This window comes from Microcaecilia unicolor, chromosome 4 (genome assembly GCF_901765095.1).
Source record: "Microcaecilia unicolor chromosome 4, aMicUni1.1, whole genome shotgun sequence".
NCBI classification, from domain to species: Eukaryota; Metazoa; Chordata; class Amphibia; order Gymnophiona; family Siphonopidae; genus Microcaecilia; species Microcaecilia unicolor.
The window spans coordinates 167765692-167789879 of record NC_044034.1 but is presented as its reverse complement, the minus strand read 5'-3'; the positions used below and the strand labels follow the sequence as shown (position 1 = coordinate 167789879).

The following is a 24188-nucleotide window of genomic DNA, read 5'->3' as shown; positions in this document are numbered from 1 at the left end:
TTTGAAAGATGTTTTTTGAGGGTGGGAGGGGGTTAGTGACCACTGGGGGAGTAAGGGGAGGTCATCCCCGATTCTCTGCGGTGGTCATCTGGTCATTTCGGGCACCTTTTTGTGCCTTGCTCGTAAGAAAAACACAACCAGGTAAAGTCGTCCAAGTGTTCGTCAGGGACGTCCTTGTTTCTTTCGATTATGGGTCGAGGACGTCCTAGTGGTAGGCACGCCCAAGTCCCGCCTTCGCTATGCCTCCGATACGCCCCCTTGAACTTTGGCCATCCCTGCGACGGAGTGCAGTTGGGGATGTCCAAAATCAGCTTTCGATTATACCGATTTGGACGACCCTACTAGAAGGATGCCCATCTTCCGATTTATGTTGAAAGATGGGCGTCCTTCTCTTTCGAAAATGAGCCCAATAGTGGGTTGTAAATAAAGTTTTATTATTATTATGTGCTGATGCTCAAAACGTTATGCCAGCACTAGAGGCAATTAGCACCAGCGTTAGAGAGCACAGACTGCTCAGAGAGCTCTAGCACTGGAGTCAATGTGCGTGCCAAAGATTAGCGCAAATAGAATGCAAATGTAGTCAAATGATGTTAACAAAGTCATTTCCTATTCCCTCCCAATGCTCAGAGAACAGTGCACAAAACAAAACTGCTCTTACCACTGAAAATCTAACACCAGCTCAGAGCACGCATTGGGGTGTGTGAAGGGATTTCACACTATTTTTTCTTTAAAAGCTGCTGGTTTTTATTTAATTTAAAAGCAGAAGGAAGCATGTGCAAGCCTCTAAGCACTGGTAGTGAGAGATACCGGATAGGAGGGGAGAGATTAGTAAGTTTGGCTCAGGAGAGAGACCTTGGGGTGTTGGTGTCTGAGGATCTAAAGGTGAAGAAACAATGCGACAAGGGGACTGCCATGGCCAGAAGGATGCTAGGCTGCATAGAGAGGGGCGTAACCAGCAGAAGAAAGGAGGTGTTGATGCCCCTCTACAAGTCGTTGGTGAGGCCCCACTTGGAGTATTGTCTTCAGTTTGGAGGCTGTATCTTGCTAAAGATGTAAAAAGACTGGAAGCAGTGCAAAGAAAAGCTACAAAAATGGTATGGGATTTGCGTTGCAGACCGTACGAGGAGAGACTTGCTGACCTGAACATGTATACCTTGGAGGAAAGGAGAAACAGGGGAGATATGATACAGATGTTCAAATTTTTGAAAGGTATTAATCCGCAAATTAACCTTTTTTCGGAGACGGGAAGGCAGTAGAACTAGAGGACCTGAATTGAGGTTGAAAGGGGGCAGATTCAGGACTAATATCAGGAAGTATTTTTTCTCGGAGAGGGTGGTGGACATGTGGAATGCCCTCCCGCGGGAGGTGGTGGAGATGAAAACGGTAATGGAATTCAAACATGCGTGGGATAAACACACAGGAATCCTGTTTAGAAAGAATGGTTCCGCTGAATCTTAGCAGGGATTGGGTGGCGACGCCAGAAATTGGGAAAGAAAACGGGAGCTGGGCAGACTTCTACAGTCTATGCCCTGATCGTGACTGGATAGGGATGGGCTGGAGTGTAAATTTTAAGGGGCTTCGACGTTAGCTTCAGAACTTAGTACAAGAACAGTGCTGGACAGACTTCTACAGTCTGTGCCTGAGAAAGGCAAGGACAAATCAAACTTGGGTATACATATAAAGTATCACATGCCATGTAAAATGAGTTTATCTTGTTGGGCAGACTGGATGGACCTTACAGGTCTTTATTTGCCATCATTTACTATGTTACAAATGTTTGTGAGTCAGAGCAAAAGTGAAAGCACACATTGTTGCCTGTTTTCTGCGCTTAAATATAAGCTTTTCAGGTAAAAGATTTGTTTGTTTAAAAAGCTTATATTTAAAGGCACAGAAGAATGGTGCTGATATGTGCTTTGCTTCCGGGTTTGTCTGGCGCATGCATACAAGAGCTGTGCTTATCACAAAACTCTTGTGCGCATGCACCAGGCATATTTCTCCCCCTTGCTTTGAACAACGCGCATATCGTTTGCATCTTTTTACAGTTGAGCATTGTGGAACTATTTTTCAGTGCTGCTCCCATGGTATTGATCGCTATTCTAGATAGCACCGAGTTCTAAGCATTAACCCAATAGTTTGTCCAAAAGGGATGATCCAGTCTTGAGTTTGCCCCACTACATTAAGAAATTTGTAATTCTGATTTCTTAATTGCCTATTTTAGGGTGAATTATAGGGCTCACCTAATTTAAACCAATGTGAGTGTCACATCCTGTGGGGAAACCATACCAAGCTCTGCTCTGGACACCCTCGCACATCCACCTCCCATCCCACAAAGCGTACTAATCCCCAGCCTTGGCTGACCCCTTGCATCCGTTAGCTTTGCTCCTGCGCCCGATCTGCTGAACGCCTCTGGAGGAAATCTCGCACCCATTCAGACTTCCTTCACTATAAATTCATACTATCCTCCTTCCAGTCCTCCCTATTCCTTGCCAAACAGGACTATTACACCCAATTGACCAATTCTCTCAGCTCCAACCCCTGTCGTCTCTTCGCCACCCTTAACTCCCTCCTCAAAGTGCCCTCCGCTCCCACCCCCCCTCGCTCTCTCCTCAATCACTGGCTGATTACTTCCGCGACAAGGTGCAAAAGATCAACCTTGAGTTCTCTACCAAGCCATCTCCTCCTCTTCACCCTTCAACCCTCTCCCTCAACCAACCAACCCAGGCCTCTTTCTCCTCCTTTCCTGTCATCACCGAAGAGGAAACCACTCGCCTTCTTTCCTCCTCGAAATGCACCACCTGCTCTTCTGATCCCATCCCCACCAACTTACTTAACATCATCTCTCATACTGTCACCCCCTCCATCTGTCATATCCTCAACCTCTCTCTCTCCAGTGCAACTGTCCCTGACACCTTCAAGCACGCCGTAGTCACACCTCTCCTCCAAAAACCATCACTTGACCCTACCTGTCCCTCCAACTACCGCCCCATCTCCCTCCTACCCTTCCTCTCCAAAATACTTGAGCATGCCGTTCACAGCCGCTGCCTTGATTTTCTCTCCTCTCATGCCATCCTCGATCCACTTCAATCCGGTTTTCGCCCTCTACACTCGACAGAAACAGCACTCTCTAAAGTCTGTAATGACCTGCTCCTTGCCAAATCCAGAGGCCACTACTCCATCCTCCTCCTCCTCGATCTATCCGCCGCTTTTGACACTGTCAATCATGACTTACTTCTTGCCACACTGTCCTCATTTGGGTTCCAGGGCTCTGTCCTCTCCTGGTTCTCCTCCTATCTCTCCCACCGCACCTTCAGAGTTCATTCTCATGGATCTTCCTCCACCTCCATCCCCCTATCCGTTGGTGTTCCCCAGTGATCTGTCCTTGGACCCCTTCTCTTCTCAATCTACACCTCTTCCCTGGGCTCCCTGATCTCATCTCATGGTTTCCAGTATCATCTCTATGCTGATGACACCCAGCTGTATCTCTCCACACCAGACATCACCGCGGCGACCCAGGCAAAGGTATCAGCCTGCTTACACGACATTGCTGCCTGGATGTCCAACCGCCACCTGAAACTGAACATGTCCAAGACCGAGCTCATTGTCTTTCCACCAAAACCCACTTCTCCTCTTCCTCCACTTTCTATCTCAGTCGATAACGCCCTCATCCTTCCCGTCTCATCTGCCTGCAACCTCGGAGTCATCTTTGACTCCTCCCTCTCCTTCTCTGCACATATCCAGCAGATAGCCAAGACCTGTCGCTTCTTCCTCTTTAACATCAGCAAAATTCGCCCTTTCCTCTCTGAACACGCTCTCATTACTGCAACTTACTCCTCACCGGCCTCCCAGTTAGCCATCTATCCCCCCTTCAATCTGTTCAGAACTCTGCTGCGCGTCTTATATTCCGCCAGAACCGATATACTCATATCACCCCTCTCCTCAGGTCACTTCACTGGCTTCCAATTAGATACCGCATTCAATTCAAGCTTCTCCTTCTTACCTACAAATGCACTCAGTCTGCTGCCCCTCACTACCTTTCTACCCTCATCTCCCCTTACGTTACCGCCCGAAACCTCCGTTCACAGGACAAATCCCTCCTCTCAGTACCCTTCTCCACCACCGCCAACTCCAGGCTCCGCTCATTCTGCCTCGCCTCACCCTATGCTTGGAACAACCTTCCTGAGCCCATACGCCAAGCCCCCTCCCTGCCCATCTTCAAGTTTTTGCTTAAAACCCACCTCTTCAATGCTGCGTTCGGTACCTAACTCCTACCGTTCAGTAAATCCAGACGGCCCCAATTTGACTGCCCTATCGGACTGACTGTTCACTTGTCTTTTAGATTGTAAGCTCTTTGAGCAGGGACTGTCCCTCTATGTTAAATTGTACAGCGCTGCGTAACCCTAGTAGCGCTTTAGAAATGTTAAGTAGTAGTAGTAAGTTCTGTGTTTCAATGGATATCAAGTATAGCCCTTCACCTGGGAACATCCACTATGAATCCTGCATCTTGCAGTTGATTTATGTCTGAAAATAAAATGTGAGGTGATTAGTCATCTGACAGACTAAAAGAATATCACTGATTTTTACCAAACTAACCAGGTCAGGGCTGAGAGGGTAAAGTGGGGTGGGAGTAAGGTAAAGAAGAGTCCTCTTCCGTTCCAGTTGTAATGGAAGAAACTAAGCCATGTCAAAAAAAGTCACTGGTTGTGACAAAGGTTCCAGGTCAGTGATTTGGCATGTTCTTTCAAAGAATCATTACTGCTACAGAATAAATTAGTAGATGATGGCAGAAAAAAAAGAGACCTTCTTGCCTATCCATTCTGCCCACACCAGTGATACACCCCGGCACTGAGCCATAGAGAGTGACTACCTAAAAGATTTCTCCTTGAACAGGACCATATTTTATTTATTCTTTCTCTTTTGTACTCCACCATCTTGACTCATGCACTGTCAGGTAGGGTGACATTAAAAAAAAAAATGCTGGCAAAAACTAGCCTGACCTGACTTCCCCCTTTCCATACATTACTCAATCAAATATCACCCCTCCCTCCCTTCCCCCACCCAACCTAAATTAAATACAAGTATTCCATGGTGTCTAGTAGGAACTCCACCACCCTAACCCCTCACCAAAAAGCCCCAGTAGTCTAGTGGCCCCCTCCCTCCCCCCGCCCCCAACATTATACATCTCTGATGTCCAATGGCACCCCTCCTGCCATCCTTGAATTAAAAATAGTCCATGGTGTATAGTTTTAGCAGGTAAATGTACATTTATAGATGTAACTGCTAGCAGGTGAGTAAGTGGCATAGCACGTAAATGCAAGGGGGTGTTTACATGGGAGGAGTATGGACGGGGCTCCCACTTACATGCATAACTTACTGAAAACTGCAGGTACCTGTCACATTTTGGCACCTTCATTTACACCAGGTCTATGGTTGGTGTACTTGTGGGTATATAAATGATAGTTGGACCATGGACAAATGCTGCATTTCACTAGGATTCTGTAATGGAATCTTGGCACACAAATACCAATATAAAAAAAAAAGACACTCAAGACTAAATTCCAGCCTCGGGTCTCTTGTGCTGTATAACTTAACTCAACAGACTTGGAAGTGGCTTTGTAAATTGCATCAGTATTCTTCTATAGCGTCTCCTCTTTTACCTATCTGAGGAAAAAAAAGATTTTCTTTTGAGATCTGCAGCTAAAGCTTTTCAAGTGTGGGAAATGACGGGTTTATTACAGTACCTTATATCAACAATATGACAGTAATAGTCACTTCAGTACATTTTCAGACTTGAGTTTGGAGTTCCACTTACAATCATCAGACACATTATTTTACTTACAATTGAAGCATAATGTGAACTGGGTAGTACAGTGTTTACTCCAGAACTACAGGAAGTTTTGCCAGAGGCGTTTAGTCTCAATGCACAACTCAAAGTACTGTTGAGATATCACCATAAATATTTACAAAGAAAATCTTTACAACTGGATTATGAGTCATTGGGACCTCTTTCTGGAACTGTTAAGTGACCATCTGAAGTCATGTTTGTGAGGAATTTGTTCCATCACCAAGAATGTTATGCCCCCTGGGGGGGGGAGGTATGTGTGTGTCAGCGGAGGCATAACAAAGGCGTGGACGTCCTTCTTTCAAACATTTTGGACGTCCTCAACTGCCCCCCCCCCCACAGGGACAGCCAAATTTCAAGGGAGTGGAGTGGAGGAGTGGCCTAGTGGTTAGAGCACTGGTCTTGCAATCCAAAGGTGGCCAGTTCAAATCCCACTGCTGCTACTTGTGATCCAAAATCCAACTAAATAAATAAATAAAGGGGGTGTCAAAGGCATGGATGTCCTTCTCACAGAAACATCCACATTCTGGACATCCTCAACTGCCATCTCAGGGACGGAAGCATAGTGAAGGACAGTGCTTTTTTTGTAGAAAAAAAGGTGCCGGTACTCATTATGGGCAGGGTCACCACATATGGCTCCACCCCTGATAGCCACACCCCTCATACCAGCCATGGTGCATATAAACAGACATCATTGAAAATATTATACTAGTATAGGAGAAAAAAATAACGTGATTTTTTTTCATTATAAATAATTTCTGTAAGCTGTTACAGCTCCAGTATACCCATTGCAAAATAAGACAGCAGATGTAAATTCTCAAATTGGCCATATTCCAAACACTAAAATTAAAATAAAATGATTTTTTTCTACCTTTGTTGTCTGGTGACTTTGTTTTTCTATTCATATTAGTCCCAGTCTCTGATTCTGCTGCTCGCTATCTGTTCTCTTAACACCGTTTCCAGGGCTTCCTTTCCATTTATTTCTTTACTTTCCTCCTTTCTTCTTCATTTCTTGCCCTACATCCATAAGTAAAAGCTGGGTCCTCCTCTGTGGAACTGACTGGAGGAGGTATAACGTGGATCCAGCTTTTGCCTATTTTCTCCATCCATGTACAGTTTTTCTCCTCTCTTCCCTTTCCCTCATCTCAATCCGTGTGCATCTTCTTTTTTTCTTTCCTCCCCTCCATCCATGTCCAGCACTTCTCCTCTCTCCTCCCCTGCATCCATGTCCAGCACTTCTCCTCTCTCCTCCCCTGCATCCATGTCCAGCATTTCTCCTCTCTTCCCTCCCCTGTATCCATATAAAGCAATAATTCTCTCTCCCCTCTCCTCCATCCAAGTCCAGCATTTCTCCTCTCTCCCTGCCAACCACTCCATCCATCCATCCATGTTCAGCAATTCTCCTCTATCTCCTGCTCTCCATCCATTTCCAACATTTCTCCTCTCTTCCCTGCCCTCCCCTCCCATGTCCAGTGATTCTCCTCTGTCCCCTGTCCTCCCCTGCCATCCATGTCCAGCAATTCTCCTGTCTCCCCTTCCTTCCCCTCTCATCCATGTCCAACGATTCTCCTCTCTCCCCTTCCCTCTCATCCATGTCCAACGATTCTCCTCTCTCCCCTCCCCTCCATGTCCAGTGATTCTTCTCTACCCCTGTCCTCCCCTGCCATCCATGTCCAGCGATTCTCCTGTCTCCCCTTCCTTCCCCTCTCATCCATGTCCAACGATTCTCCTCTCTCCCCTTCCGTCTCATCCAACGATTCTCTTCTCTCCCCGCCCCTCCATGTCCAGTGATTCTTCTCTGCCCCCTGTCCTCCCCTGCCATCCATGTCCAGCGATTCTCCTCTTTCCCCTTCCATCCCCTTCTTCTCTTCCCTTCCCTCCATCCATGTCCAGCATGTCTCCTCTCTCCCCTGCCCTCCCCTCCCATGTCCAGTGATTCTCCTCTGTCCCGTCCTCCCCTGCCATCCATGTCCAGCGATTCTCCTGTCTCCCCTTCCTTCCCCTCTCATCCATGTCCAACGATTCTCCTCTCTCCCCTCCCCTCCATGTCCAGTGATTCTTCTCTGCCCCCTGTCCTCCCCTGCCATCCATGTCCAGAGATTCTCCTCTTTCCCCTTCCATCCCCTTCTTCTCTTCCCTTCCCTCCATCCATGTCCAGCATGTCTCCTCTCTCCCCTGCCCTCCCCTCCCATGTCCAGTGATTCTTCTCTGCCCCCTGTCCTCCCCTGCCATCCATGTCCAGCGATTCTTCTCTGCCCCCTGTCCTCCCCTGCCATCCATGTCCAGCGATTCTTCTCTGCCCCTGTCCTCCCCTGCCATCCATGTCCAGCGATTCTCCTCTCTCCCCTGCCCTCCCCTCCATGTCCAGTGATTCTCCTCTCTCCCCTCCCATCCATGTCCAGCAATTCTCTCTTCCCTGCCCTCCCCTCCATGTCCAGCGATTCTCCTCTCTCCCCTGCCCTCCCCTCCCATCCATGTAAAGCAATTCTCTCTCCCCTGCCCTCCCCTCTCATCCATGTCCAACGATTCTCCTCTCTCCCCTGCCCTCCATGTCCAGTGATTCTTCTCTGCCCCCTGTCCTCCCCTGCCATCCATGTCCAGTGATTCTCCTCTCTCCCCTGCCCTCCCCTCCATGTCCAGTGATTCTCCTCTCTCCCCTGCCCTCCTCTTCCATCCATATCCAGCAATTCTCTCTTCCCTGCCCTCCCCTCCCCTCCATGTCCAGCAATTCTCCTCTCTCCCCTGCCCTCCCCTCCCATCCATGTAAAGCAATTCTCTCTCCCCTGCCTTCCCCTCCCATCCATGTCCAGCAATTCTCCTCTCTCCCCTTCCCTCCTCTCTCATCCATGTCCAACAATTCTCCTCTCTCCCCTGCCCTCCATGTCCTGTGATTCTTCTCTGCCCCCTGTCCTCCCCTGCCATCCATGTCCAGCGATTCTCCTCTCTCCCCTCCCATGTCCAGCAATTCTCTCTTCCCTGCACTCCCATCCATATCCAGCAATTCTCTCTTCCTTGCCCTCCCCTCCATGTCCAGCAATTCTCCTCTCTCCCCTACCCTCCCCTCCATGTCCAGCAATTCTCTGTTCTCTGCCCTCCCCTCCATGTCCAGCAATTCTCTCTTCCCTGCCCTCCACTCCCATCCATGTCCAGCAATTCTCCTCTCTCCCCTCTCCCATGTCCAGTGATTCTTCTTCACCCAGCACAACCTCCTTCTCCACTGCCTGCCAGCATTGGACTCAGCAGCGCGAACGGTGCAGGCAGCGATTGAGAGAGGCTGGCAGCATCAGAGCTTCCCTCTGCGAGTACCGCCTATGCAGAAATAGGAAGTTGAAACAACGTAGGCGGGACTTGCAGAGGGAAGCTCCGATGCTGCCAGCCTCTCTCAATCGCTGCCTGCAACCTTTGCGCTGCCGAGTCCGACGTAGTAGTAAGTAAGTGAGTGAGAGGAAGGGTGTAGGACTCACCGGGGGGCAAAAAAGGTGCCGGTATGCCGTACTGGTGCGTACCGGCACAAAAAAAGCCCTGGCGAAGGACGTCCTCAACTGCCATTGCAGGGACGGAGGCATAGCGAAGGATGTCCTTCACCCATACTCTAAAAAAAAAAAAAAGACAAAAGTTTTTAAAGTTTTTTTTTTCATGGTGGGAGGTGGTTAGTGACCACTGCATGTCTTTTTCCATTCAGTTAGTGCATCAGTTAGTCCACTGCAGTGCCCCCTAGGGTGCCCGGTTGGTGTCCTGGCATGTGAGGGAGACCAGTGCACTATGAATGCTGGCTCCTCCCACGACCAAAGGGCTTGGATTTGGTCATTTTTGAGATGGGCGTCCTCGGTTTCCATTATCGCTGAAAACCGGGGACGACCATTTCTAAGGTGAACCTAAATGTTGAGATTTGGGCATCCCTGACCGTATTATCGAAACGAAAGATGGATGCCCATCTTGTTTCGATAATATGGGTTTCCCCACCCCTTCGCCGGGATGTCCTGCGAGGACACCCTCAGGAAAACTTGGGCGCCCCGTTTGATTATGCCCCTCTATAGGTGCATTAGCATTTTTAACGCGCCTATAGGAATGTATTGGCATGTTAGCATATAAAGCGCCTTAAATTTATAGGCGCATTAAAAATGCTAATGCGCCTTAGTAAACATACCCCTTGGTACGTTTGCCCGTCACCTGAACTTTTATTTGACAGGCCTTCTGTGACCTGCCCTCTCCCCAGGGTATCTCATGATTTTTTTAAGCGCGCCTCCTTGATGTCCAAGAAATGTATTCTTATTCTGTGCATGTTGCCAGAGGCACCCTCACTTCTTCAGTGGAGATATTTGATGATTTGTTTGTTATCCTATGAATAATTGGATGTTGGGGATTTGAAATCATTGAAGGCAAATGATTCTAATGTATCTGGGAGCCCTTGTGGAATTCTTTAACATCAAATTCTCGCAGTGGAGTACCAAACCTTTAATGGTTGTAGCACGTCTTTTATGTTGGATTCCTTTTACTGTCTTGTTACACTACAGGATGTGGGGGGAGAGATGTGAGGGTTGGGTGGGTGGTTGAGTTGAATGGACTTACACTTTACTCATTGTATTGGATTGGGTAATAAGGATTATTATATCTGAGCACTGTGCATTATAAGGTTGATTTGTATGTATTATTTCAATAAAAATATTTGAACCATAAAAAACCCATTCACTGCATGGCATCAGGGCACCTAAATGGAGGTGCCCAGTTATAGAATTGCCCAATATGTGTCCTGCTTTGCTGAATAAGGTAGCAGTTATTTGGAAGTGAAGATCACTCTCTTCTAAGGAGAAATAATTTTGGAGACGTGGCAAATCAATCCTGCTAGCTGTCATGGAAACTGAACTGGCTCTCACACCCCAGCTCAGCCATACCACAGGTGCAGTGGGAAAACAGTCATTTTGGAATAGTTCTCCCTTTTCTGTCAGTCTGGTCTGAATTGCTTAGAAAGCCCCAGCCAGTGGGGTCTCCATACTCATGGGAGTTAGAGGCAAAGAAAAGGGGCATATGAAGTAAGTGAGGGAGAACCCTGCTCTCCAAGAACATTTTCTGGTTCTCCTGAAAAGAAGGATCTGGGCGCGTAGGAGCCAACTTTTTTAAATGATTAGGGGTGTTAAGCCCAGTGGAAATAACCCTTCCCTGGCACGTAGAAAGAATGTTCTAAATACTGGGGGTGCTCACGCACCCACAAAGTTGACTCCTATGTCTGGGAGGTACAGCGAGTGAGTGGTTAACATCAGTGTGGCCTTTCTTTGATCACGATGCATTTCATTCCCTACTTCTCTCTCTTCATGACATGCTTGGGATTTAGATTGGACTATTGCAATATTATTTACTTAGGCATTTCTAATTCACTACTAAGAAGATTACAGACGTTACAAAACACAGCCATCCATTTACTCTGTCATCTATGGAAATGTGATCATGCTACTGCCTTGAAAGATCATCTTCTACCATTTTATTTTTATTGGATTAATTTCAAAACCTTGCTTTTGGCCTTAAAATCCTTCTGCCAGGGCACACCTTTATACTAGAGAATGACACGGGGACCCGCAGTAACCGCGGGGATGGGGACAGGGCAGGGACAGATCCCACAGGGATGGGACAGGGACAGAGCCCACGGGGTGGGGATGGGGACAGAGCCCAAGGGGGATGGGGACAAACTTTGACCCCATGTAATTTTCTATTGTGAAACCTGTTAATGAACTGGACTGTTATTTATGCTTGAGTGATGCAGACAATGATATTTTGATTTTTTGGAAAAACAAGCAAACATGCTGGCACATCTAGCAAAATTTGCATGGGGGATCCTGTACATCCTGCTGTCAGCACATTTTCTATTGCAGGAGGGACTGTGGAAGACAGGAGAGCTAGACTGAATCCTGAGATTGTTGATGACTTCTTATTCATCCAGATTAAAAAACCATGACAGTGCTTCATAAGGCATATTTCTCCCATCCAGGGCATGCAGAACGGTTGTATTTTGTACCCCTGGACATTTTAACAGGGTGCATTAAGATTCCTTGGGGTAGTAGAAATCAGCTATTGTTGGGGTTGGAAGGGTAGAGGGTGGTGGTGAGGAGGGTTATTGTAGCTGCTCACTGTTATTGTTTTCCATTTCTAATTTTTACACAATAGTTGCACATTGTTCCTTTTTATACTTGAATAAAAGATTTAAATATAAAATCATAATTGTTTGAGGCTTCTGCAAATGAGGACAGAACCCATGGGGACAGGACTTCAGTACTTTATACCTTTCATCACTGACCATTCCATACTCACGTGTACTGTGCTCTATTAATGACCATTGCATGTTTTTTTTTAAATCAGGACTCCGTTTAGCACAAATAGAAAGTACGCACCATAGAGCTTTTTTCTTTGTGGCCCCATATCTGTGGAACTCCATGTCATTCTTTATATGCAGTGAAAACCAGTCTCAAGAAATTTAAGGCACTTTTGAAGGCAAGGTTGGAATATTCCAGTGAGGCACCTCGCTTGGGTGCTGGTATCTAGGAAGGAGTGTTTATGACTACCACTTTTGCTGATCACTATTTGCTAATAATGTAGTTTTCTTGTATGTATTGTTTAGTTTTCTGATTATTGTAGTTCTTTTCTCTGCTTTTGATTTTATTTGTAAACCACTTTGATCTGTCAGTTAAAGCGGTATATCAAGTCATAAATAAATATAGTAGTGTGTTTCTGTAACTGGGGTTATTCTTCCCTATGTGCATCATCTTTATCTGCCGTCATTTACTATGTTATGTTACTTTGCACTTGTCTACATTAAATTTCACCTGCCAACTGGATGTCCAAAGTCTCCCAAAGTTCTCCTGCAATTTCTCTGAATCTACATGTGATTTAACAACTTTTAAAACATGTGTCACCTACAAATTTAATTACCTCATGTGTTGTTTTCATTATCAGATCATTTATAAGCTAAACAGCACTGGTCCCAGTACCGATCCCTGTGGTACTCCACTATCCTTCTTTCTCCACTCAAAATGTTGGCCTTTTAACCAGTTTCCAATCCACTATAGGACATTGCTTCCTATTCCAAGACTTTTTAATTTCCTTATGAGGGGCTGCCAAAAGCTTTTGGAAAATCTAGATATACTATGGTGCTATTTTCACAGCACATAGACTTACAGCGTTACTAGGAACCTATGTAACTTTGTAAGTCTATGTGCTTTGAAAATGAGCCTCTATATCAACTACCTCATCAGTGGTTGTGCCCGACTGTAAGGGGAATGAGCTCCAGGAGAGCGATTCAAGGCCACTTTTGGATTTCTGACCATCCAATCCTTTCACGATGAGAGTTGCACTATCAACTTCAATAGGCTGAATCATGGATGATATTCCAAAGTGTTTTGAGATGCCATTTCAAAACCAGAGCTGACTAAATTCTCCCTCCTAGAACTATGTATTTGTTTTTTGTTTTTTTTGGCAGCTTTGAGTTAGCTCCTCTCAAGACAGTTTCACTGCTGTAGTTTTGAGGTGTGTTCTAAGCACCGGTTGCAGGGGGTGTCAAGGCTGGATTCCTCGGTAAAAGTGAGACATGGGGGAAAGGAAAGCTCCGGAACGAGGCTGCCTACATTTGTGCCTGTCCCAAAATAGGCAAGCTCGTAAAGCGCGAGCGAGCAAGTGACTGGCTGCGTCTGCAGGCTCCAGTAGGGCTTCTCCACAGGGGATACGTGGTTTCACACAGCTGTGCCACTGTCGAGAACAGTAACCAAGGGAGGGGAGAGGGCCTGGGCACCGTACAGAGAGGGAGGAAACTTCCAGTGCCGCAGAGGCAGGAGGGAGGGACCCGTTGCTCCCGCCTAGAAAGCGCCGCGACAGGCGTCCGACCGACCTTGCTGCTTGGGTGTCGCTGCTGTGCTTTGGGGGGCGTTGAGGGGAGTCCAGAGCCGCCTCCTTGAGGAACCCCAGCACCCGGCTAGGTAAGTCCCGAAATCAGCCAGCGCATTAGAGAAGGTGTCGGGCTTTCCCGCACTTCGTTCAGTTATATAATTCACTTAGGGGAGAGACTTTGGCCCGAGTTGCTATTGGGTTTTAAGCTGTGGAACTTTTTCTAATGATTCTTCCTGGCGACGCTCCATGCAACACTTACCCTTCTTGTTTCAACAAAACAAAGTAGCTTTTCTCCGTTAAAAGGACTGCCCCGAGCCAAGCGGCGCTCCTGCCTAACCTGTTTCCCAGACGCCACGGGGTAAAGGACGAATGGCTCGTTTTCCAAAGTGTAAAATCTTGTGCAACTCCTGAGCCGGGGAGGGGTGGTGAGAAGGGGCGACGGGCAAAACATGTTAATTTTTTTTTTTTTTTTTGGGGGGGGGGGGGGGAAGAAAACCCACATGCCGCTATGGCACGTCTTCCACTGTATATATTGTTAAAACGGTGTTTGGAGAAGAGAACAGTCTAGTCCGAGGGAAGAGGGATACGAGAATATTTTGGAGAGAAGCCAGCAACACTGAATCTAAGGGGGAATATTTGGTGGAATGTCTGATCATTTCTTCTTCCAAGATAGGAAGGGGATGGCAAACAGGGCAATTGCCTCGCGCCCCCATACTGTAGGGGGCCCAAAACCTGCCTTAAGCTAAAGGAGGCATAGGCTGGAGGCCAGCCTTTGGACTCCGCCCTGGTTTCTGCCCTGGGCCCTTGAATGGCTAACACCAACCCTGAAGAAGGGTATCACTCTCCTCACTCAATCCTTTCACCTGGATACTGACACCCCCTCCTCCACCAAGTCCCACCATATCTGTTTTCTTCAGGATGTCTCGCACATCCAGTGTCTTAAAGGTTCTTCTAGCGTATCCTTGGTGCAAAACTTGTTGTTCTGGTGCAACCAGTGGAGTTGAACAGCTGGCTTGAAGTGGGAGTAAGTCAGCTAGGCACAGCTGGTGATTGCAGCTGTGTATTAATATGTTATGTGTATGTATTATGCTGTAGCTGTGGTCTCCCTTCTAATGGGGAAGGATTACTTTTTACAAGCAATCAGAGTGCCAGAGTGAAGGAAGAATGAGTCTCTTGTAAAGGTTAAACTGCTGGAAATATCACCACCAAGAAACATGAGCCCTCCTACCAGAGATGTCTGTAGCAGGCTCTCACAGTAAAAGCACCATGCTCCATCTAATTTAGAATGTTCTCTGAAGCCCACAGTAAACTGGGGAGGTGTCTCAGAGCTGGAAAGAGACCCAGTTTTGCACCGCACCCTGGGGGGAAGGGGAGTATGATCACTAGCCAAAACTGAAACAGCTGTAACTTCCATGCCCTGCATCCATGAAACGTTCTACACCTGTCCATACACTTTCCATGCCAACCCCATGCATACTGTTGGAGATTATTACTGTATTGTTGCTACTGTGGTGGTGGGGTGACAGAATTCTGATTCACTACCACTGTATCACAAGGGTTGTTGGGAGTGGTGGGGGTGGAGAGGTAGGATAAGTTAAGGCTCAGCAGTGCAGTATAGGGCTTTGGGGGGGGGGGGAGTTACTGATGGTGAACTGCTACTATATCCCAAGAGTTGTGGAATAATGTAACTTGGGGTGCACTATCGATATGTTCCTGTGTGTTCTCTGAAGTGCTCTAAGCAAGTCAGAATGCCAAATTCCAACTAGGATTATGTTGAAATAAAGGTTAATAAATATGTTGAAGGTGATACATTTTTTTTGTTATAAAATTAGAACAAAAAATTTTGTATACATTTTATTTATTTTCAATATACAGTACAGAGTGAACTGTGATCTTTTTACATGTGAAATGTAACCATATCCATGGTATTTCTCTTTTAGCTGTTTCAATATTTGTTTAGTTTTTTTTTTTTTTTTTTGCTTTGGGCTGGAATCAAATGTCTGAACAGAATAATCCTTTGGTCTCGCTTTCATCACATGACATTAAGTAGGGAAAAGTTAAAGTGCCAGAAGATGAAATGACGGCCATTGAGGTGGCATCACTTTGCTATTCCCCCATTAAACTGCAAAAAAAAGTTGCAGTGCATCATCAAATAAGGTAAAACTCACATTTGGGATCATCTTGTGCCTGAGTTCTAGGCACATCATGACCAGTTTTGTAATGAACAAGGATAGAGAGGACTCTCCTACTTTTCCTCCCTTCTTGCAGACTAAACATTTGGAACTCTCAAGGGGCCGATGCAGAAAGGCTTGCGGTAGAGCCGTGCATGGATGTCTGAATGCATGGCTTCTACTGTGAGCATAATACTGTGAAATGCAGTGTTAATTATATGCAAATTTTATGCAAGTCCAAACCAAAAGTGTTGACACACATCGGTGCCTGTTCTGCTATGCCTAAATTTAAGCCTTGCAAATATTTCAAGTGCAAACAGTTTTTGCAGGCTCATATTTAAGTGCAGAAGAACAAGTGCCAATGTATGCCAACACTTGGGTTTGTTCGGATACATGCATGTCATTACTTACAATCTGCCTTTTATGTCAAAATATCTTAATACAGTAAGTGTCTGTAGAAAACATAACAAATACCATCTGCCTTTCCGCTTGCAAAAGAAGACAAAAACAGCATTTAAATGTGAAGGATTGACAAGAAATCTTGCAGAACCTTCCGTGCAGCCCCGGATTGAAAAAATTCTCTCAGTGAACATCAGAAGTGGGTGGTGTACTCTCTGCATTTCACAGAATTCTTAATTAGCTTGTTAGCATACATAGTAACATAGTAGATGACGGCAGAGAAAGACCAGTATGGTCCATCCAATCTGCCCAACAAGATAAACTCATATGTGCTACTTTATGTGTATACCTGACTTTGATTTGTATCTGCCATTTTCAGGGCACAAGTCTGCCCAGCACTAGCCCCGCCTACCAAACACTAGTCCCGCCTCCCACCACTGGCTCTGCCACCCGATCTCTGCTAAGCTTCTGAGGATCCATTCCTTCTGAACAGGATTACTTTATGTTTATCCCACGCATTTTTGAATTCCATTACCGTTTTCATCTCCACCACCTCCCGCGGGAGGGCATTCCAAGTATCCACCACTCCGTGAAAAAATATTTCCTGACATTTTTCTTGAGTCTGCCCCCCTTCAATCTCATTTCATGTCCTCTAGTTCTACCGCCTTCCAATCTCCGGAAAAGGTTCGTTTGCGGATTTATACCTTTCAAATATTTGAACGTCTGTATCATATCACCCCTGTTTCTCCTTTCCTCCAGGGTATACATGTTCAGGTCAGCAAGTCTCTCCTCATACGTCTTATAACACAAATCCCATACCATTTTGTAGCTTTTCTTTGCACCGCTTCAATTCTTTTTACATCCTTAGCAAGATACGGCCTCCAAAACTGAACACAGTACTCCAGGTGGGGCCTCACCAATGACTTATACAGGGGCATCAACACCTCCTTTCTTCTGCTGGTCACACCTCTCTCTGTACAGCCTAACAACCTTCTAGCTACGGCCACCGCCTTATCACACTGTTTCGTCACCTTCAGATCCTCAGATATATCACCCCAAGATCTCTCTCCCCGTCTGTACATATCAGACTCTCACCGCCTAACAAATACGTCTCCCGTGGATTTCTATTCCCTAAGTGCATCACTTTGGGGCTCATTTTCAAAGCACTTAGCCTTCCAAAGTTCCATAGGTTTCTTTGGAACTTTGGAAGGCTAAGTGCTTAGAAAATATGCCTCTTTGCGTTTCTTCACATTGAATTTTAATTGCCAAACCTTAGATCATTCTTCTAGCTTCTGCAGATCTTTTTTCATGTTTTCCACTCCCTCCCGGGTATCCACTCTGTTACAAATCTTAGTATCATCCGCAAAAAGGCAAACTTTACCTTCTAACCCTTCAGCAATGTCACTCACACAAATATATTGAACAGAATCGGCCCCAGCACCAATGAGGCACTCCATTGCTCACCTTTCCCTCATCTGAGCGAATTCCATTAACCACCACCCTCTGGCGTATGTCTGTCAACCAGTTTCTAATCCAGTTCACCACATCGGGTCCTATCTTCAGCCTGTCAGGTTTATTCAAGAGCCTCCTGTGGGGAACCGTGTCAAAAGCTTTGTTGAAATCTAAGTAGATTATGTCTATAGCACGTCCATGATTCAGTTCTCCGGTCAAAGAATTCAAAGAGATTTGTTTGGCACGATTTACCTTTGATAAAACCATGTTGTCTTGGATCTTGCAACTTATTGGCTTCCAGGAAATTCACTATCCTTTCCTTCAGCATCGCTTCCATTACTTTTCCAATAACTGAAGTGAGGCTTACTGGCTTGTAGTTTCCAGCTTCTTCCCTATCACCACTTTTGGGAAGAGGGGCCACATCCGCCGTTCTCCAATCCCACGGAACCTCTCCCGTCTCCAAGGATTTATTAAACAAATGCAACCTGCAGCTGTCTTCCTGCGTGAGCTAATGCCAACACACAATTTGAAGGGCTTATTTTCAAAAACCGTTAATTCTATATTAGTTGCATTGGTCTTAGAGCATTTTGGAAATAAGCCCTTCAATTCCCCTCTGCATTGCTCAGCACCTTCAGTCTGCAGTAATTTTGCAGTTGAGCCTGCAGTTTCTTGGTATGTTGGCCCCTTGGGTAGGATTGCCAACTATCTCCAGATTTGGCCAACCAGTGCTGAACCGGTCCTGGGCTTACCCCATTGCATGCAGGGACTTGTGTTTCTGATTTCCTCATTGTATTCCCTAAGAAAAGCAAGGCTACAAGTCCTTGCATGTATTAGGGTAGGCCAAGGACTGGATCAACCCTGTCAGGCGAATCTGGATCCAGTTGGAAATCCTAGGGAGGGCCACAAATATCTCTTGAATTTGATTGTAGATATTCTGAATACACCAGATGTATTGGCATGACTAGTGATTAGAGCAGCAGGCTGAGAATTGGGTTAAAATCTTACTGCTGCTTCTTGTGATCTTAACCCTCTGTTGCCTCAGGTACAAATTTAGATTGTAACACCTTTGGGACAGGAAATTAACTACAGGACCTGAATGTAACTTGCCTTGGACTAAAAGTGAAAAAGGTATAAGCTAAATACAAAATCCCTTCACCTTGTAAAGCAGAAATGTCTGTGGTCTTAGAGACTGTGTTGAGGACAGCTGGCTCATGATTTAAAATTGTTTTTTAAATATGCAAGGGAGTGTCCTAAGCGAACTGTCAGGAAGGTAGATCCCTGCTCCCCCCCCCCCCCCCCCCCCCAGATTTTGATAAGCCAATAATTATCATGCCTTCCACAAAAAATCCTAACTAGTCCTAATATAAATAAAAAAGCAAAATGTAGTATTTGTGTGTGAGAATGAGGGCAATTTTGAAAAGTTATTCACTCAGGTAAATGAGCAAGTTGAAAACTGCCCACCCTCTCTGCAGGTGCAAAAATGTACTGATGCTTCTTTTGCATTGCTAAGACCTGTTGTTTTGCTTCTGCTGCCCTAGGTCACAGCCTAGTTGCCTAATGGTTAAGCCGGCCAAGCAGAAGTACCTCAAATTCAGTGCCTCCCACCAGATTGGTACTAGGTGGAGGAAATACTGAGACCTGGAGGTGATAAGAAAAAGATGTCAAAATGCAACAGCAATGACAAAAGAAAACCTAGAACACAAAGCACATGAACAGTAGCAAGGTAACTCTTGGTGTAACCTGGAGACATACTATCGTTGAAGAGCAAATCAGGAGCTCTGCACCTGGACAGTTTTCCACATTACTTATCAAGATATGACCGAAGAATTTCTTGTTTTAGGTGCAAGTTTGGCAAATAAGACGAGAACCTAGTGAAAAAGAAAAGTGACTGATGTAGGGGGTGGCTAAGAGGGATGGTCATTTGTGAGTGCTCTCCTTAAAAAATGTAGTGCATGCTGAAGTGATGTGCACTGCTTATGATTTAACATTTATTTTAAGTTGATTTAGAGGCATATGTTCAAAGCACTTAGCGCATTTTAAAATGCTATAATGGGCATTTAAAAAAATCACTATTCAAATGAAAGTATGAAATTAAATTATACTCCAAAATTGGAAAGAAGTAATAAAAAATGAAAACAAGTCACTTTTTTTTATTTGTACCCCGCGCTTTCCCACTCATGGCAGGCTCAATGCGGCTTAGGTACTTATTTGTACCTGGGGCATTGGAAGGTTAAGTGACTTGCCCAGAGTCACAAGGAGCTGCCTGTGCCTGCAGTGGGAATCAAACCCAGTTCCCCAGGACCAAAGTCCACCACTCTAACCACTAGGCCACTCCTCCACGTCTCCAGGTGCCATTAAAATGTTACTTGCAGTGGTTAGCATTGAATCCTTCATGTTACCTGACATTTAAAGATGCTGTGTGAGATCCAGGAGCTCCAAAGAGCCCACCATAAATGGATGATTGAGATGGAAACTGTCAATAAAACCCACATGGAGTTTGGCAGAAATCAGTAGGGAGAGTTAGACATTTCTCCTTCAGATGACACAATCTCACAAACTTTCATGTAAAGATATTAGCAAGGTATAGATTCAAATGCTTTTGGATAAATTTACCTCCCTCCATTCCCAAAAAGAAGTAAAACAGCCTGTGAAACTCATTTAAAATAGTTTAGATTGAATACTTTAGAAAGGGTGTTGAACTTTAAATAATGAACAGCTGATTGGTTTGGTTGTGCCTCACCATGAAACCATTTGCAAGCAACCTTGGTACCACAGTGGTCTTCAATTATTAAAAAGTCTACTCAGAAAAGCAGAGTATCTTTTTAATCTTTCATACAAAACTTAAAGATTACAATTTTAAAATGGCTAAATTTAATTTTCTTAAAAAACAATTGCAAAAAGCTCCCAATAGACCCAAAGAACTGTTTACAATCATCTGTAACTTCCAACCGTAGTACTACATCTACACCGCAGGTAAATAGTCTAATACCACCAGCTGATACTTTTTCCCCTGTATTTCTCAACCAAAGTTCAAAATCTTATTGATTTGTTGCTGTCTACACTGCATTCTTCTAAAGTTAAAACTCATTTCAACTCCCCTTGATGCATCAACCTTAAATGACTCTGCCTTTCTTTCCAGGAACAAACTCTTCTCTCTGTATCTAAAACAATAAAATCCATGCATCCTACATACTACTGTCTTGACCCATTCCCATTGGTTTGGTTAACTCTCCCTGAGTTAAACCTACTACCCAGAATTCTCAGTCATTAACAGCAGTCTAAACACTGGAAGTGTGCCTAAAGCATGGAAAATGGCAATAGTGTGCCCTCTTTTAAAGAAACCTTCATTAGATTTGTAAATTCCTGCTCACTACCTTCTGTATCCAATTTGTATTTCCTTTCCAAAGTTCTTGGAAAAAGTAGTATTTGATCAGCTATTCACCTTCAGTGACAAAACTCTCGCCCTCCATCCTAAGCAGTCAGGTTTCACACCACATTATAGTACAGAGACCGTTCTCACAGCAGTCTTAAACGAAATTTACTCAAATCATGAAAAACATAAAGCTGTCCTTGCAATATCTCTGGACAGCAGCATTTGATCTGGTCAATCACAAACTATTGTTAGCTCATTTGCCAACTTTGGGAATAGGTGCAAATGTCTTAACTGCGTTCACATCATTCCTCGTTAATCATTCATATAAGGTTGCTACACCTCTCTCTATTTCTTCACAGCACCCTTTAGTTCTGTCCCCTCTCCTGTTCAATCTGTTTTTTTAAATCCTCTTGTCATGTTGATCCAGACTACTGGAGTATCATTTAATTTTTACGCTGATGTTCTCTTACTGTATCCCACTGGTCCATGTAACCCAGTTCTGGGACCTCTTCATGACTTCTTAACGCAGATATCTAACTGGTTAATTGACTATAAGCTAGTTTTTAATAAAAAAAAACCCCAAAACTACGGCTTGCTGGTTCCCTGGTGGCCTTACTATACCCACCACCCCTTTGAATCTATTTGGGACCTTAATCTCCCCTGTTGAATCCTTCCATTATTTAGGTTTTATATTTGACTATGATCTTACTTTTTCAACTCCGATCTCTAGTCTGTGCAAGTCCAGCTTCTTTATTCTCCAGCAGTTACATTCGATCCACAGATTCTTTGATACAGATACAGTCCATTTTCTCGTACTGTCACTCTAGTCTATGGAAGTCCAGCTTCTATATTCTCCGGCAGTTATGTTAGATCTGCAGATACATTCCATTCTTTTGTACTGTCATTATTCATAACAAAGTTAGATTATTGCAATATTGTTTACTTTGGATGCCCTCGTGCAAATATAAAAAGGCTACAATCATTGCAAAACATGGCTATTAAAAACTTATTTGCCATGCATGAAAGTTTGATCATGTTTCTCCTCTGCTCAAAAAATTGAATTGGCTCCCAATTGAATTGTATTCAAATTCTCACACTTGTTTTTAAGGCATGTAGAACTGGTTACCCAGATTACCTTTGTTTTCACAATACCATATTCACCGTCACGTCTTCTCCGCTCTTTAAATGATCATTGACTGGTGCTTCCCCATCCAAAACGTGCATAATTTGAAAGTACTGATTGCCGTGCATTTTTCTTTGCAGCAACAGCTCAATGGAATTCACTTTCATTGAGCCTTAGGTCTGAAACATCTTTCAAGAAATGTAAAAAGCTTCTGAAAGCATGGCTGTTTGACCAGGCTTTTCAACAACTGGCTAGGTTTTTTTTTTTTTTCTCCCTTTTCCTGTCCCTTCACCCCCCCCCCCCCCCCCCCCCCTGTTTTTTGTATGTTACTTTTCTCTCACCTCCCCTATATTATTTTACTACCTGTTTAACCTTGCTGAATGCCTGCTACTGTTTGAGTGATACTACCTTTCCTGTCAATACATTGTAGTTCTTTTCCTGCAGTTTTTGTACACTGCCCAGATCTGCCAGTCAGCTCGGGCGGTACAGAAAGTGTGAATAAACTATAATTGTGATAGCTGTTCTATGCTGGATAGGTTTATAAAAAAAGCATGTTGTGACTGAAAGCTTATGGTGCCATTTCTTCAGCTAATACATTTCAACTGAAATGGAAGCCCAAAGGATAGGCTTCCTAGTTGGAAAGGTGATCTCTCTGCGTGTGTTTTTTGGAGGATTTCAGTTCTTCCAACTCAACTTTTTCAGCAGTCAAGGAAAGCAGCACAGGACAGAGCTTTTAATAACTTGGAGGAGTGGGAAGAGGCAGAGAGCATCCATCCAGCAGACAAATATATATTAAATTAACCCATGATATGTCTGCATTTTGCCAGCTGACTGGAAACGCCCTGATTTGAAACTCTTGTAGGTGGAGGAAGTGCATTTGTGCTCCATTGCCCTCAGTTGGGAGAACGGGGTGCACTTAATTTGTCATTCTTCTCTTGGGTACCCCTCCACCCCTAGTGTCTAGTGTTTGTCCATATTAGGACTTTGCTGAGCCTTGGTTCTTGCTGTTCCTTCCTACTCCCTGTGGAATTTGATCCTATAATCTGACCAGTTTTTATTTCCAGAAGCAGAAATCCTCTGTGGCCACACCTCTATTTTTAGATTTGTTTTTTTCTGATTGGTTTATAGCCAAGTTTAAATTTACTTTCCAGGTCTCCAGGCTTCTGTTACATGGAATGCCAAGATAAGAGCATAAGCATATAAGAAAAGCTGTATTGAGTCAGACTAAGGTCCAACAAGCCCAGCATCCTGTCTCCTGTAGTGGTCAGTCCTTTTGCAAAGTACCCAGCAGATCCCAAAAAGCAGATCGGTTTCTCTGGACAGCTGCTAATCATAGTAATGAGCTTTGTCTATTTTGGCTAATAATTTGTATAAACTTTCCTCAAGGAACTTATTCAGGCCTCTTTTTTTTTTTTTTACTCTCACTGTTAAGTCACCTTGATCACATCCTCCAGCAACAGATTCCACAACTTAATTGTGTTATGTGAAAATTTTCTAGAATTTTTCAGTCTGCTGGCTTAGTTTTTCCTCCTGTTTTAGTGTTTTTAAAAAGATAAATATCATTCCCTATATAAGTTCTACCCCACCTGTGAATTTATAAATCTCTACCCATAACCCCTCTGTCCTCCTTAAGCACTAACATTTCTTCATAAGGGAGGTGTTCTATCCCCTCTATTACTTTTTTTGGTTGACTCTGAACCTCTTCAAGTTCTGCTATGGCCTTTTTGAGATGGGGCAACCAGATTTCCACACAATACTTGAGTGTAGTTACACCAGAGACCTATGCAGAGACACACTAGTCTCAGTTTTGACCTCCATGCCTTTGTAAATCATGAATATTCTACTTGCCCTTTTAGCAGCCGTGGCATACTGAACTGAAAATGTCAACAGGTTGTCCACAGTGACTTCAAGAGCTCTTCCTTGGGTGGTGATTCCTACCACTGAAAATTTTGTAGTTGGAAT

General features: G+C 44.6%; 2 protein-coding genes across 5 annotated transcripts in view; one reads left to right on the top strand and one right to left on the bottom strand.

The window, feature by feature from the left end:
* Positions 1-14058, bottom strand: part of DDB2 (damage specific DNA binding protein 2) — a 132178-nt gene extending 118120 nt beyond the window's left edge. The window contains exon 1 of the mRNA XM_030200890.1: positions 13968-14058. The gene's annotated coding sequence lies outside the window, so the exon portion shown is untranslated. The remainder of the gene's footprint in view (positions 1-13967) is intronic.
* PACSIN3 (protein kinase C and casein kinase substrate in neurons 3) overlaps positions 13547-24188 on the top strand; it is an 80198-nt gene continuing 69556 nt past the window's right edge. For 2 of the 4 annotated variants that reach the window (XM_030200899.1, XM_030200898.1), the window contains exon 1: positions 13555-13797. The gene's annotated coding sequence lies outside the window, so the exon portion shown is untranslated. Of the gene's footprint in view, positions 13798-24188 lie in introns of all 4 variants that reach the window. The other 2 variants (XM_030200896.1, XM_030200897.1) reach the window with 2 other exon arrangements.